The following is a 15,706-nucleotide window of genomic DNA, read 5'->3' on the forward strand; positions in this document are numbered from 1 at the left end:
CACCACAGCAACCCTGAAATAAAAGTAGTAAAGTAAAGGTAGCAGAAGTAAAGGTAGCAGAAGCAGAAATAGTATTGAGCACTTCACATTTTCAAAATGATCTAGTGGACAAACATTGGCTCTCATTCTGCAATCTCATGTGTACAGGCAGTCTCTGCACCCAGGACCTCGGTATTCCTGCTGGTGTGGGGGTCTCCCTGTGTATCACATTTTAGGCGCAGGCCCGCTGACTCATACGCGTGGGGGGAAAGAGTTAAGATTAAAGGAGAAAAAGGAGTCACAAACACAAACTTTGGCACTCTTGCAAGCCCCCAAAATAGCTCATCGCATTTCCTAATGAGCAGGAGCTGCTTGAAAAATGCTAGGGAAACTTATCTGAATTTTAATCTAATTACTGGATGAAAAATTTTCAACCGGCTTCTATTAGGTGATGTGTGGTCATAAAATCTCATGTAGGAATACCTCCCTAACTGAAGAATAGTTTTGCTACCTATGAGGAATGCCACCATCCCTGTCTCCAATGAAACCAATGAGAGAGTTTTGCTATTGACTTCATAGGCAGCAGAATAACATCTACAATCTGATTAACAGATTATTTGAGTCTGGGTAAACAGAGGTTTCAAAGACACAAAGATAAAAGGTTCTTCCTTTCACGTCACACTTACCTCTTTCTGTCGTAGCATAAAAGTAGATAAAATGTTTCTTTGGTTGTAATTCATAAATAAAGCTGTTTTATTCATGTTCAAATCCTTCCTCGTATGTGGGCGTGTGTGTGTACGCACGCTAAGGGAAAACCCAGTCAACTGCAGAATGTCACACACCTTGATGCAGACTGAGGGAAAAGGCTAATTTGGGCCCAGATTGTGGCTTTTAAGGCATTGTCCTACACCATGGCAATATAATGCAGCACCATCCCTTTGGGATACGTAGCCTGCTAGCCTCTCCACGCCTGGGTGATTTCAGAGAATAATGCGGGGAGTGGGGAATTGGGCCATAGATTTACTTTAGCCCTGATCCTTCTTGTCCTCACTGAGGTGGTTTCCTCCCTTTGGGATGAATAGAGAGAGTATTTCCTGCCCTGCACACTGAGGTGTGAGCGAAAGGAGTTGGGGGAAGTTTAAATGGCCTGGCTTTCTCTCTTCCACAATCAAATGACAGAGCCTTCACACTGACTAAAATCAAAGCATTCCTGAAATAGCTCATAAAGGTGAACTGAAAATCTTCTGACCTGCCAGAGGCGAGTTCAAATGTCTTCCCCTCGTGCCACCTTGATGGCATCTCTAACAGCTGAAACAGGGCAGGGCGTTTCATTCCTAGAATCCATTAGAGAGGGAAGGTGGGATGTGAGTCCTTAGTATCAGAAAGAGAAACCCAGAATTTGAGCTGTTCCAAAGCTGGTTCCATTAAAAAAAAAAGAATGAGAGAGAGAGAGAGAGAGAGAGAGAGAGATTTTGACATTGTTTCCAGTTCACAGTGTTCAGAATGGACTCGTTTCCCATGTGACGTGATTTTTGTTTTACTGAAATCTTTACCAGGATCTTTCATTTACCAAAACCTCCGTTTTCAGTTAGAAAACAGGATTTAAAGTAGCATTTTTCAAATGCAGCCCACCAGGGCCTTTTCGTGAGGCCGCAACAGCCTCCTGGGCAATGATGGGGGGTGGGGGGGCAAAGCATCGGTCCCTCCCTGTTGCTCCTGGATGTGCTGTCCTGCACAGCCTCTGGAGACAGGTGGGGCATAACGCTGCAGAAGCAAGGTGAGTTCTCGACCCACCTGGGGGGCAGGGGCAGGGGGGCTCTGGCTTCAACCCTGGGGTGGTTGGACAGCAGGCTCCAGCGGTAGGACTTCAGGAGCCTGGCTGCGTGGCCTCAGGCTCCGGCTGCAGGGCTTCGGGCTCCAGCCCCGGGAGCTGGCCCTGGGTGCTGATCCCTGACTCTGGCTGGCAGCAGCGAGCACCAGCCCCTGGCTCTGGCTGTAAGGCAGCGGGTGCTAGCCCTGAGCTCTAGACTCACAGTGGCAAGCACTGGCCCCGGGCACCAGCCACCAGTGTGGCTGGAGCCCTGGGGTGGTTGCACAACAGGCTCCAGCCACAGGACTTTGGGAGCATGGGTACATGGCCCCAGGCTCCAGTCACAGGGCTTCGGGCTTGGGGCCCTGGCTCTGGCCACAGGCACTCACACCTGGCTCCGGCAACGGGCACCGACCCCAGCTGCATGGCAGCAGGGCTCACCCCCCATTGTCCCGGGCCACCGCTGCTTCCTTCTGCGACCTCCCTCCCCACCCGCATCCAGGGCTTAATTTGTCCTGGGGCTTGCTGAGAAAAGTGATATTAACAAACATACAAGGATCGCTTTTCACAGCAGACTTACCAGCTAGCTGGGAGACTGTGAAAAGTGATCCTTGTATGTTTGTTAATATCACCACTTATCAGTTTTCAGAGCCTGCTGTGAAAAGCGATATTAACAAACGTACAAATATCACTTTTTACACAGCATTTTTATTAAGGCCACACAAAAAATTGACATAAATAAAGTACAATTATTTGGATGTGCATACGTGCATATTTATTTGTTTTTTCTAAAGTTAATTAAATAACTCATGCGATTAACTCAAAAAATTAATCGCGATTAAAAAAATTAATCGCGATTAATCTATTGTTAAACAATAGAATACAAATGGAAATTTATTAAATATTTTTGATGTTTTTCTACATTTTCAAATATATCTATTTCAATTACAGCACAGAATACAAAGAGTGCGTTACTCACGTTATATTATTTTTTATTACAAATATTTGCACTGTAAACAAAAGAAATAGTATTTTTCAACTCACCTCCTACAAATACTGTAGTGCAATCTCTTTATCATGAAAGTGCAACTTACAAATGTATTTTTTGTTACATAACTGCACCCAAAAACAAAACAATGTAAAACTTTAGAGCCTACAAGTCCACTCAGTCCTACTTCTTGTTCAGCCAGTTGCTAAGAGAAACAAGTTTGTTTACATTTACGGGAGATAATGCTGCCCACTTCTTAATTACAATGTCACCTGACAGTGAGAACAGGCATTTGCATGGCACTGTTGTAGCTGGCATCTCAAGATATTTACGTGCCAGATGCGCTAAAGATTCATATGCCTCTTCAAGCTTCGGCCATCATTCCAGAGGACATGCTTCTGTGCTGATGACGCTTCTTAAAAAAATAATGTGTTAATTAAATTTGTGGCTGAACTCCTTGGGGGGAATTGTATGTCCCCTGCTCTGTTTTACCCACATTCTGCCATATATTTCATGTTATAGCTGCCTCAGATTATGACCCAGCACATGTTGTTTGTTTTAAGAACACTTTCACTGCAAATTTGACAACATTTAAAGAAGATACCAATGTGAAATTTCTAAAGATAGCTACAGCACTCAACCCAAGGTTTAAGACTCTGAAGTGCCTTCCAAAATCTGAGAGGGACAAGTTGTAGAGTATGCTTTCAGAAGTCTTAAAAGAGCAACACCCCTATGTGGAAACTACAGAACTCGAACCACCAAAAAAGAAAATCAACCTTCTGCTGGTGGCATCTGACTCAGATGATGAAAATGAACATGCGTCGGTCTGCTCTGCTTTGGATCGTTATTGAGCAGAACCCGTCATCAGCATGGACATATGTCCTGTGGAATGGTGGTTGAAGCATCAAGGGACATATGAATCTTTAGCATATCTAGCATGTAAATATCTTGTGACACTGGCTACAACAGTGCCATGCAAATGCCTGTTCTCACTTGCAGGTGACATTGTAAAAACGAAGCAGGCAGCATTATCTTCTGCAAATGTAAACACACTTGTTTATCTGAGCAATTGGCTGAACAAGAAGTAGGACTGAGTGGACTTGTAGGCTCTAAAGTTTTACATTGTTTTATTTTGAATGCAACTTTCATGATAAAGAGATTGCACTACAGTACTTGTATTAGGTGAATTGAAAAATACTATTTTTTTTTACAGTGCAAATATTTGTAATAAAAAATAAATATAAAGTGAGCACTGTACACTTTGTATTCTGCATTGTAATTGAAATCAATATATTTGAAAATGTAGAAAACATCCAAAAATATTTAAATAAATGGTATTCTATTATTGTTTAATAGAGCAACTAATTGTGATTAATTTTTTTAATCGCTTGACAGCCCTAATGCAAATATGTAAAAGATACATGGGAGCTATTACTTCATCTATGCTATTTTTTTTTCTTTTAAGCCCTAGATGAAAATTTTAAAGGGCCAGGGTAAAAGATCCTGTTGCATGATTTATTACACCACTAAAACAAAACTGCTCTCTATCCCTAGCTGTGTTTTTAAAGAAAATTACTGTCTGGAAGCTAGCTCTTTCAGGTTCATAAAGTTTCATCAAAGTAACTGGAGCCTCTGTAGTTTCTTGCCAGGTGATCACAGCTCTTTTACTTGCAGTGACATTTTCTCAAAGTTTTCCCGACCCAGGTATTATGATTCCCCCAGTTTTGAAACAGGGAGAGATTCTGGTGCCTTCTGGTACTTGTGCGGAAAGCCCTTTCCCTATACCAGTAAGCCCATAGGAGGGGACTGTAAGCCAGCAGGCCAGCTCAAAAAGCAGTGTATCAAAAAGCATTCCTAACAGCATCAGGATTTTAGTCCCTTTTCTTTAGGGCTTGAGTTTTATTTCTCAGAATAAAGCAGTTCAGCATATAAGCCATGTCCTTTCCCCTGCAGGAGCCTAGATAGGGCCAGCAGATGTTCATCCTCAAACCTTCTGTCTTGGAGTAAAGGAGAGTAGTTCTGCTCCCTTCTGCTCAGGCTTTCTTCCAACAGACTGGCTTCCAGCCTTCCTAACCTTATCCCTACAGGATTTCATTCCCAGGCAATCTGCCTGGGAGCTAAGGAGAACCACGCTTCTCTCTATCCTATTCCCTGAACTCAGGCTGCCATTTATATCCCAACAGACATAGATCTGAGTCACAATCTCCAACCTTGTGACCCCACAGCTATCCCCTTCACCTGGCAGGGCGGGTGGAGCCCCAACCCTTTTAATGGGCCAACTCACTCTATGATAGGGAGGCAGCCATAATCTTGGGGTTTGTACACCAAAGCTTTCTGTATACACTTTCTGTGCATGTGCACAAGGGAACCTCTATAAAAGAGGGGTGGGCTGCAGAAGGAAGACCCATCATGCCCTGCATGCCATGGAGGGGGTCACCAAGCCATTCTAATGTAGATGAAATGCAATGCATTTCTGTGTATTCTGAATGGGATGAAAACCCCAGGTCCTGATCTCTTGTGATAATGAAGAACCCTAAGAACCCTAAGGCTCTTCACAAGGGCAGGTGTATTCATCCTTCTGACCAACATGGTTGTTCCTACCTACCCATGGCTCCCCTGTGATTTCAACTGAATGTGGTAGGGTTTGTTGTTTCCTGACACTTCTCTTAGTGCTGTGTGCTCCTCCTAACAGCTCCACTTCAAAGGTGGCTGCATTTTACTAGCAGGCAAAATGATTCCTATGTCTCGCTGGTATGATCATAAATAAATGGTGGGATTTTCAAAAACGCTCAGGGTTGACCCCACTCTGCTCCCATTAAAGTCAACGGAAGTTCAACCATTGACTTTCGCCTGACCAGAAGTAGTTCTTTGGGATCCACTTGGGTGCAGAGTGCAATATCACCACAAACATCCCAAATCTCAAACTTCTGTGAACTCAAAGAAAGTCTGGAGCTGGGGAGAGACTGAATCTCTGTGCCTTGGGCCCATCTCTACTCATTACGTATATTTGATAATTTTTAATAGAAAGTTCCCAAGGTAGCTTGATGACTAGTCAATAGCTATAACTCTTGCAGTATTCAGGAAAGCTGCCAGACATTGTCTAATACTCATTATACTCTGTTGGCTTTTTTCAAGAAGCATGTTCCTAGTGACAAGCTAAGACATAATTATGACTGATCACCTCTCTCAAAGAAGGTGTGGCATCGGAATCTACTGTACTCCACTTAAAAGGAGGCTGGAGTTCATGATGGACTGATGAGCGAAATGTCATAAAGAGGAACTGACACGCAATATCCTAATTCAGAAGAATGTGCAAACCAATCTCCAGAACACAACAATTCGCTGACTTGCTGAAGCTAGCAAATGATTGGGAACATGATCTAAAAGCCCAGTATCCCATTTATCTCAGGCTAAATGTCGATAACATAGTTTGAAAACTTTATCAGACACAGGCATGTCCTGCAGACATTTGGGCCGGGAATTTCCTTGCTCTAACCCCTAGATGACCTCCTGGTTAAATAGTTGAAGGAAACTAGAGAGATGAGAGGGTTAGCCTCTCACAGGTGTCATACCCACATTTGTTAAAAAATATCATAGGTTCGGCTGATGCTCTGCAGCCTGTCCAGCTACAAACCCCACAATTTAGAACTGCACACTGGTGTGCAGCCCCGCTGTCCGCACTGATAAGCTGAGGAAGAAATTGCCACCACAAATTGTAAAGGGTTCTTTAAAGCTCTGCCCAAGTTACGGGAGTCATCTGTGTACAATAACAGAATGTGGAGGGTAGTGGTTAGAGCCAGGGGCCAGCAGCAAGATCTCTTTTGCCATATTAGAATAATAGAATCATAGAAGATTAGGGTTGGAAGGGACCTCAGGAGGTCAGCTAGTCCCACCCCCTGCTCAAAGCAGGACCAACACCAACTAAATCATCCCAGCCAGGGCTTTGTCAAGCCTGACTTTAAAAATCTCTAAGGATGGAGACTCCACCACCTCCCTAGGTAACCCATTCCAGTGCTTCACCACCTTCCTAGTGAAACAGTGTTTCCTAATATCCAACCTAGACCTCCCCCACTGCAACTTGAGACCATTGCTCCTTGTTCTGTCATCTGCCACCACTGAGAAGAGCCGAGCTCCATCCTCTTTGGAACCCCCCTTCAGGTAGTTGAAGGCTGCTATCAAATCCTCCCTCACTCTTCTCTTCTGCAGACTAAACAAGCCCAGTTCCCTCAGCTTCTCCTCGTAAGTCATGTGCCCCAGCCCCCTGATCATTTTCGTTGCCCTCTGCTGGACTCTCTCCAATTTTTCAACATCCTTTCTTTAGCGGGGGGCCCAAAACTGGACGCAATACTCCAGATGTGGCCTTGTCAGTCCTGAATAGAGGGGAATAATCCCTTCCCTCGATCTGCTGGCAATGCTCCTACTAATGCAGCCCAATATGCCGTTAGCCTTCTTGGCAACAAGGACAAACTGCTGACTCATATCCAGCTTCTCATCCACTGTAAACCCCAGGTCCTTTTCTGCAGAACTGCCGCTTAGCCAGTCAGTCCCCAGCCTGTAGCGGTGCATGGGATTCTTCTGTCCTAAGTGCAGGACTCTGCAATTGTCCTTGTTGAACCTCATCAGATTTCTTTTAGCCCAATCCTCCAACTTGTCTAGGTCACTCTGGACCCTATTCCTACCCTCCAGCGTATCTACCTCTCCCCCCAGCTTAGCGTCATCTGCGAACTTGCTGAGGGTGCAATCTATCCCATCATCCAGATCATTAATAAAGATGTTTAACAAAACTAGCCACAGGATCGACCCCTGGGGCACTTCGCTTGATACTGGCTGCCAACTAGACATTGAGCTGTTAATCACTACACACTGAGCCCAACAATCTAGCCAGCTTTCTATCCACCTTATAGTCCATTCATCCAATCCATACCTTTTTAACTTGCTGGCAAGAATACTGTGGGAGACTGTACAAAAGTTTTGCTAAAGTCAAGATATATCACATCCACTGCTTTCCCCATATCCACAGAGCCAGTTCTCTCATCATAGAAGGCAATCAGGTTGGTCAGGCATGACTTGCCCTTGGTGAATCCGTGTTGACTGTTTCTGATCACCTCCCTCTCCTCCAAGTGCTTCAAAATGGTTTCCTTGAGGACCTGCTCCATGATTTTTCCAGGAACTGAGGTGAGGCTGACCAGCCTGTTGTTTTCCAGGTTCTCCTTCTTCCCTTTTTTAAATATGGGCTCTATATTTGCCTTTTTCCAGTCGTCCAGGACCTCCCCCGATCACCACGAGTTTTCAAAGATAATGGCCAATGGCTCTGCAATCACATCAGCCAATTTCCTCAGCACCCTCGGTGCTACTAGTCACTCTTTCACTGACTTTACATAAGTCACATACCTCTCAGTAGCCTCCATTTTCAGACGAGTTTAGCTTCACCTTATCAGGCCCTCAGCACCCACACCTGTGGCGATTTTTTCAGAACTGCTCAGCGTCCAACATGCCAAGCTGTTTTGAAAATCTATCCACAATGGTGGTGCTGAACATCTCTGAAAATACCGGCCTGTGGTTCAATTGAAGCATATGTACTGTGGCTACAGTAATTCCTGCCTTTAATTTAAACGTTAAAACCAAACTGCGATAAATGCGGCAGTACGAACCATCGCAACGCCAGAAAATACCAATACGTTTACAATGCAGCTTTAGTTCACAGACTTTTATGGGGAAGGGTTTTTATTTATAGTACCAGCCACAAACAGAATTAAAGGACAGATGAAAGGCAATACACAAATAGATAAGGACACAATGCTTCCTCTGTGTGTATGTGTACACAAACTCAATTTTAAGGTGAATTAACATAGATTTTTAGATCCTGGAATGCAGCTAGACAGCATAGAACACTGGTGACATGGGGGGACACAAAATTATCTTAAAGCTCACCCTGCACTTCCCTAATCCTTCAGCAGCTTTGAACATGCCAAGCACCTGTGCCATGTTAGAATAGCCTCAGGGCTGCCCTAACATAGCCTAGGTTGCAATTTATATTTGCATATGCAAATCCAGGACTCAATCCTCCAGACCGTATTCATATAAAACTTCAATGAGAGCTTTGTGTGTATAAGTACTTCCTGGATCAGGCCCCGGTTACACAAGCACAAATTTAAAATGTTGGCCCCTGAGAGAAGCTGAGATGCAATCTGGTCTGGTACATGATCTGACAAGACTAGAATCCAGGAACTCCTGAGTTCAGTCTGAACCCAGCCATGGTTAATTTGCATTGAATTTCCCAGCTCAGGTCAGTTGGATTCATATGATTAAATAAGGTAAAGCTGTCTGGGTTTGGAAGAGCATTTAATTTGCACCTAACAGTAAATCTGCCTGTCAACACGAGTTTCAACAACCATAAAAAAAAATTAAATGTAACAATGTCAAAAGTTCCAAGTAAAACATTTAATTGTAACCCTATGTTTTCAAAATAATTATGATTGTTTCCACACAAAAAGAGAGTACAAAGTAAAATCTGAAGCGAGTCATTCATACGTTAACTCCCTTTGTACTGCACTTACTCTAAATAGCAGCAACTGTTGGAGTTTATGCAGTAAATCACCCAGCCTTGAATAAGTACTGCAACTCTGGGGAGAAATGTATTGCTATTATTTTTAAACGGCACAGCCTGCTTGGATTAGGATTTTGGGGATGAAATAGCTGGACAAGAGGGAAGTGGGGCAGGGGGGAGGGGGAACCAAATATAGAGTTTTTCCAGCAGAGGGGAAAAGGGGATCGCTCTGGCTTTACTGCTACCCGAGCTTGCTCTAACAATTACATTGAATGTATCATTCAGAAATCACCCTGGGAAATTGCAGTCTCAAGAGGGAATTTCCGTTCCCCTATAAAGTAAGCAATGACATAAAATCAGATGGGTTCCTAGGAGGTTAAAATTAAGGAACTGGCATTGGTTCTTTGGAAGCCTTGGTTCAAATCTGGTTTAGGTTACTGAAATGATTTTTGTGGGTTGACCTCAATCCCGAAGAGATGACTGTTTATATTACAAATCCTCTGCCATCTCCACCCCTTTACTCTGCTTGAAAAGTACAAAGACTATATTATCTTTTCACCCCATGACAAGAAGCAAAGACATTAATAAATTGGCGTCAAAGGCTGAGAGGTGCTGAGAACCTGCAACTCCTATTGATGTGAATGGGATCTGAAGATGTAGCACACATAGTTTTGGACTTAGATGTTTAGGCCAAAATTTGCAGGAATCGCCACTGACCTGAGGTCCCACAGAGGTTCTGTACGGCCAATTTGATACCCCTTAAGGCTACCTTTCAATCTCTGTCCTTCACTCGTGGCTAGTCCAGGGTTTATGGATCTGGTGTGGGCCTCAAGCTAGCAGATTCCATCCTTTAGCTCTGCTAGTAGAAGATCATACCAAAGAGACCATGTTCAGTCCTGGAAGAAGACGGAAAGAGGGACATCAGCGCATAAAAATCTCAATGTGTTTTACAAACATTAGTGGAGTGACCATTGGAATATGCCAATGAATAGAGAAGTATAATTTTACCCATGTTAGAGGTGAGAATTCTTATGTATAGCAAGAGTTCAACATCATATAGATCACACGTTAGCAAGTAGTCCCATGTGCTTAAAGTTAGGCACATGCTCAAGTATCTTGCCAAACCAGGGCGATAGTGAGGTTGTAATTGAGTTGGGAATAGAACCTAGGAGTCATGTTTCTTAGTCCCCAGTGCTAACCACTAGAGCATATATTATGGGGAAAAAAACAAATTAGCTGCATTGTCCCCCCTGTGCTCCACCATCACAGAACAAGAAGACACAAAGACATCAGTCCTGCTAGTATCTAGATTCTACTCAGATTGGAACTACGCAAATAAGACAGAGAGTATCATAAAAAATGACACTGTCAGGAGATGAACTCTCCCTGAGTATGGCTCTCTCTTTTGGAAAGAGGAGTGAAGACTTACAAGCCCAGCTCAATCTAGACAAGATAGCCCTCATTTTAAATGATGTCCTTATATGATTAGTAGGGTTACAGTAGCACCTAACTGCCATCAGGGTTCCATTGTGCTAAGCATGGTATATACACATAGTAAGAGACATCCCTCGCCTTGAAAAGATTAAAATCCAAATAGACCAGATAGACAAAGGGTAGGACAGGAAACAGAAGCAAAGTGATTTGGCCAAGGTCACGTAGCAGAGATAGAAATAAAACCTAGGGTTCTCAAGTCCTACTCCAGTGACAAGACTGTATCTCACATAATATCAATCTTCTCCATTTTTGTACCAAAGGAAAGAAGATCTGTAGAACTGCAGCAAATGACGTGCAATGACATCTGAGCTATCCTTCCACAATGGAGCAATCTTGAATGCTGAGCGATTTTCAGCTTACCGTGGATTGTTGTTTGTTTGTTTGTTTTTTCAAAAAAAGACAAAACACAACAATGTGGGAAGGATTTTGTCAAGAGAATTAGAATTTAGAGGGCCTCATTTGGTATATTGTTCAATATTGTGAAATCCATTAAACAGCCCACATATTGTCATAGGCTTAATAATTCCCATCCTCACCCCACCCCTTTTCTGCAGTCTAGCAGGTTATCAGCTTGCCATGCTCTGTGCTTTAGATTCAGTCATCGCTGGCACGCAAGGAAAGCCTGCAGCAACCAAGCAGGGCATTCCTTCAATCTGTATTTAACAGTTAATTGCAAACCTGTTCCTTGAAGTACTGCCACAATTCCTTGCTTCACTGCAAAGTCTTTGATATCAACCTACTGCTTTTGGAAAGATTACAACTTGTGCACTTGGATACTTCTGGTCAGATGTGCACAAGAACATCAAGTATGAAAGTAAAATTGCTTTTTGAGCCATATGCAACCCCAACAAACCTCTCAATTGGCATGTTAGATACGCTTTAAACCAGTACAAACCTGTCCTGGAGCCCACTCAGCACAACTGAAATTTCTGAAAAATGGGCCAGATATTGATGTAAATTGGCATAACTCCACTTACTTCAATGGAGTTACACTGATTTACATCAGCTGAGGATCTGGCCCAAAAAATCTCAAATCCAAATTCTTACCTCTGTTACAGTGATATAAATCCAGAATAACTCCATAGAAAATCATTCATTGATATCAGTGTGATAGAGAATGGAATCTGATGCTCAATATCTGGTGTCTTAGTTTTTTTGAAGAACCTGGTTAAAGTGATTTAAACACATTTCACACATTGGAGATTTTTGGTGCTCCACACACAGAAATGTTACTCCCAACTAGAGCTGGACAAAGTTTCTTGGATGAATAGTTCATTCACTGAAACATGCAGTTTTGTCTCAACCAAAAGCATCCTCAGATTTGACTGGTTGGTGTGAAAAGAGGATAAAAACACTCCAAAATGAAACAAAATGTTTTCTTTCAAGGCAAACAAACATTTTGTTCTACCCAAAATGATTTGTTTTCTATTTTTGTTGTTGCTATTGTGGCGATGGTGAGAAAACCAAAAAAAAAAAAAAAAGTTCTGTTTTGAGTTGACATTAAATGATTCTTTTCTGGATTTTTCAGTTTGTCTACCAAACCAATAAATTAATTCTTTGCTCATTTCTAATCCCAACTCCACATAAAGCATAATCAAAAGTTCTGTGCCTATGGGATCTAAAAGAGGTTGGGGGGAAAGGAACCCTCCCCTCTCCCTAAAATCTTCTGGCTTGGTGGAGAGTCAGTTTGTAGCTATTCCATTGCCACTGTTATAGTCTACAGGTTTTACCCATAGGCTGTAGCAGAGGCTGAGAACCCTGCATGCACGCTAAGGCCAAGTTTAGCCTTGTGGTCACTGCAGGCCCACTAGCTTCTACCTCAGCCCCCTTAGCAACATCACACTGGAAAGTTCTTCTCCACTCTACCGTGGAGAGACACACCATGTTGCTCAGTTCTTACACACTCAAGGATTTTCAGAGTTCTATGTATGATTTTCAGTCCACCGTCAGCCCCACTCTGAGCATCAGACCCACGATGTTTTGGTTTGGCCATTATAAAGTTACACATTTCAGAGCCTTATCTTGAGCCAAATGTTCTTGGTGATCTCTCTTTTTGACCCCTGGTTTTATTAGATATGATATTGTGTCTTCTCCAGGAGTGATTCTGCACTGCTGACTCCACCTACCAGGAAATCTCAGGGAGTATTATAATGAAATAGTGATACTTTGCAGTACACCGTGTAACAACCATAAATTGGTTATCACCAGAGATTGAACCTGTGCCTTCAGAGGGAATAACAGGAGCTGCTACAGTCGTAGCTAAAGGAGAAGATCCCCTAGGTGGTAGCTGTAGCAGACTTATAACTACAAATGTGTGAATTCAGTTCAGTGGCCAACCCGCCCACCCCCTCCCCCCCTGCAAAATTGATTTCAGATTGACGCAAAACAAACATTTTCTGAGTTTCTTGGTAAGAAGAAAAATTGAAAACACTTAATTTAGAGTTGAACAAAACATTTTGTTTGACCCAAAATGGAACATATCATTTAGTTTGAGATATTTTAACCTTATTAAAAAAATATTTTTGAAGCAAAATTCCAAATGGAAAGACATTTAATTTTCATTTTTTTCAGAATTTATTCCCAACTGAAACAATTTGGTAAATTCAACATAAATTTGTGAAATGTTTCAATTCACTCAAATCTACATTTCTTAGGAAAACAAAATTTTTGGCCAAAAGTTTTCCCCCAGCACTATTTATAAACTCTGTGGATCAAGCACAGAGGGTTGATGCATAATACACATCGGACAGTGGCTTAATGACATGTTCAAATGAAGTAGCTCAAACTAATGCTCAAGCACTCCTGAATTAAGACACACAACACTCCAGTGAGGTAAAGTAGTATGTCCATATTTTAAAGCTAGGGAAAGGTACAGAGGCACAGAAAGGTAATATGACTTGGGTTCTATATTCCATTAAATGTATATATACACAAAACTGTTCTTCAGCATACACATTCAAATGCATATGAATTAGTTAGAACAGCTATCCAGTGGTTTCTTTGTAGCTTATTATTATTCTTCCATTTTTACATAGTATTTATTGTCCAGGATTTATACATATTTTCACAATCAAAGATCACATGTTTTAGAGTTGTCAATCTAGTTAATTATTGACCCATTCAAGCTTCCCTTTTTTTGGAAGAGGAGGTTGAGGATCTTAGAGGCAGACAATTCTGACCGTATCTGGTTTTCAGATATCCTGTCAATCTTATCTCAGACCTGGGTATGGTACAGAAATTGCACTGCATGTCTGCGAATAAAGACTATTTGTCTATGTTGATTCTTTTAGATCTGCCATCTGATTTTGATATCACAAACCACAAGGATTGGGTTACAAGTTTGTAGTCCCTAGCAGGGTTTGACAATGCTTCTTCAGTGTAACCTCACTCCATTTTACCTGAGAGAACCCAGAAGTAATGGGCATTTGCTTGTCTGTCCGTACAGTCTGCTACGAGGTTCCAACTTGTTGCCTCTCCTATCCAACATTATATGACACACTAGCAAGAGTTAGTGAGGCAAAGTCATGGATACTTTGGTGCCTTCATTGTGCTCATGGTGCACAGATATATTTCTCCCCTTGTCAAGCATGGCTAGTGAAATTAAGTGATTTACCAATGTCTAAGTTAGATTGGGGCTTAAATGAGGGCCTGTTGGCTGAGACTCAACCCACAGAAGAATGAATTAATGCAAGCAGGTTATAGGAGAAGCAACTGGAAGGACTGCTGGAATGCCCCTGCCATATGTTAGTCACCTTCTTCACCTACAGGGGCAAGATGACAGATCCGTGTAGTTGATAGTGGGTGTTTGTTTTAATATTCATGATTCATAGATTTTAAGGCCAGAAGAGGCCATTAGGATCATCTAGTCTGACCTCCTGCATAACACAGGCCAAAGAATCTCACCCAGCAGTGTCTGCATCAAGCCCATCACTCCTGTTTGAACTATGGCATATATTTTAGAAAGACATCCAGTCTTGATGTAAATACTGCAAATGGTGGAGAATCCACCATGTCCTTAGGTAGATTGTTCCAATAGCTAATTATTACCTACACTTTAAAATTTGCATCTGAACCCTACTCTGACTTCAGCTTCCAACCACTGGACCTCCGTGTCTTTTTCTGCGAAATTAAAGAGTCGTCTCATATCAGAAATTGCTTCCCGACGTAGGCATTTGCAGGTGGTGATCAAATCACCTCTTTACCTTCACTTGGATAAACTAAGTAGATGGAGCTTCTTTAGTCACTCACAGATTTTCCACACTTTGAATCATTCTTGGAGTAGCTCTTTCCTATTTTTCAACATCCTTTTTGAACTGTGGGGACCAGAACTGGAAATAATAATCCAGCATTGGTCTCACCAATGCCATCGACAGAGGAAACAGCACCTCCAGACGCCTCCTTAACATTCCTCTGCTTATGCATCCAAGGATCATTTTTACTGCACTGGAAGCTCCAGTTTGGTTGCTTCTCTACAATGACCACTAAGTCCTTTTCAGTGTCCAGCTTTCCAGGATATAGCCTCCCATCTTGTGATATTGACCTACATTCTTCATTCGTCAGGGATTGCATTTCACCTTGTTAAAACACCTGTTGTTCAAATGAGCCCAGCTTACAAAGTGATCCAGATCAGTCTGCATCACTGACGTCTCCCCATCATTGTTTATCACACCATTCATTTTTGTGTCCTCTGCAAATTTGACCAGATGATGTGATGTTTTTCCCCAGATCATTGATAATGGTATTTAATGGCATTGGGCTGAGAACAGACTCCTGTGGGACTCCACGAGAAACACCTCCATGGGACGACGATTCCCCATTTACAATTACTTTTTGAGATCTGTCAGCTAACCAGTACTGTCCAATTAAAACATGGGCTGCACTGATTATG

The sequence above is a fragment of the Caretta caretta genome, chromosome 1, assembly GCF_965140235.1.
Source record: "Caretta caretta isolate rCarCar2 chromosome 1, rCarCar1.hap1, whole genome shotgun sequence".
NCBI lineage: Eukaryota > Metazoa > Chordata > Testudines > Cheloniidae > Caretta > Caretta caretta.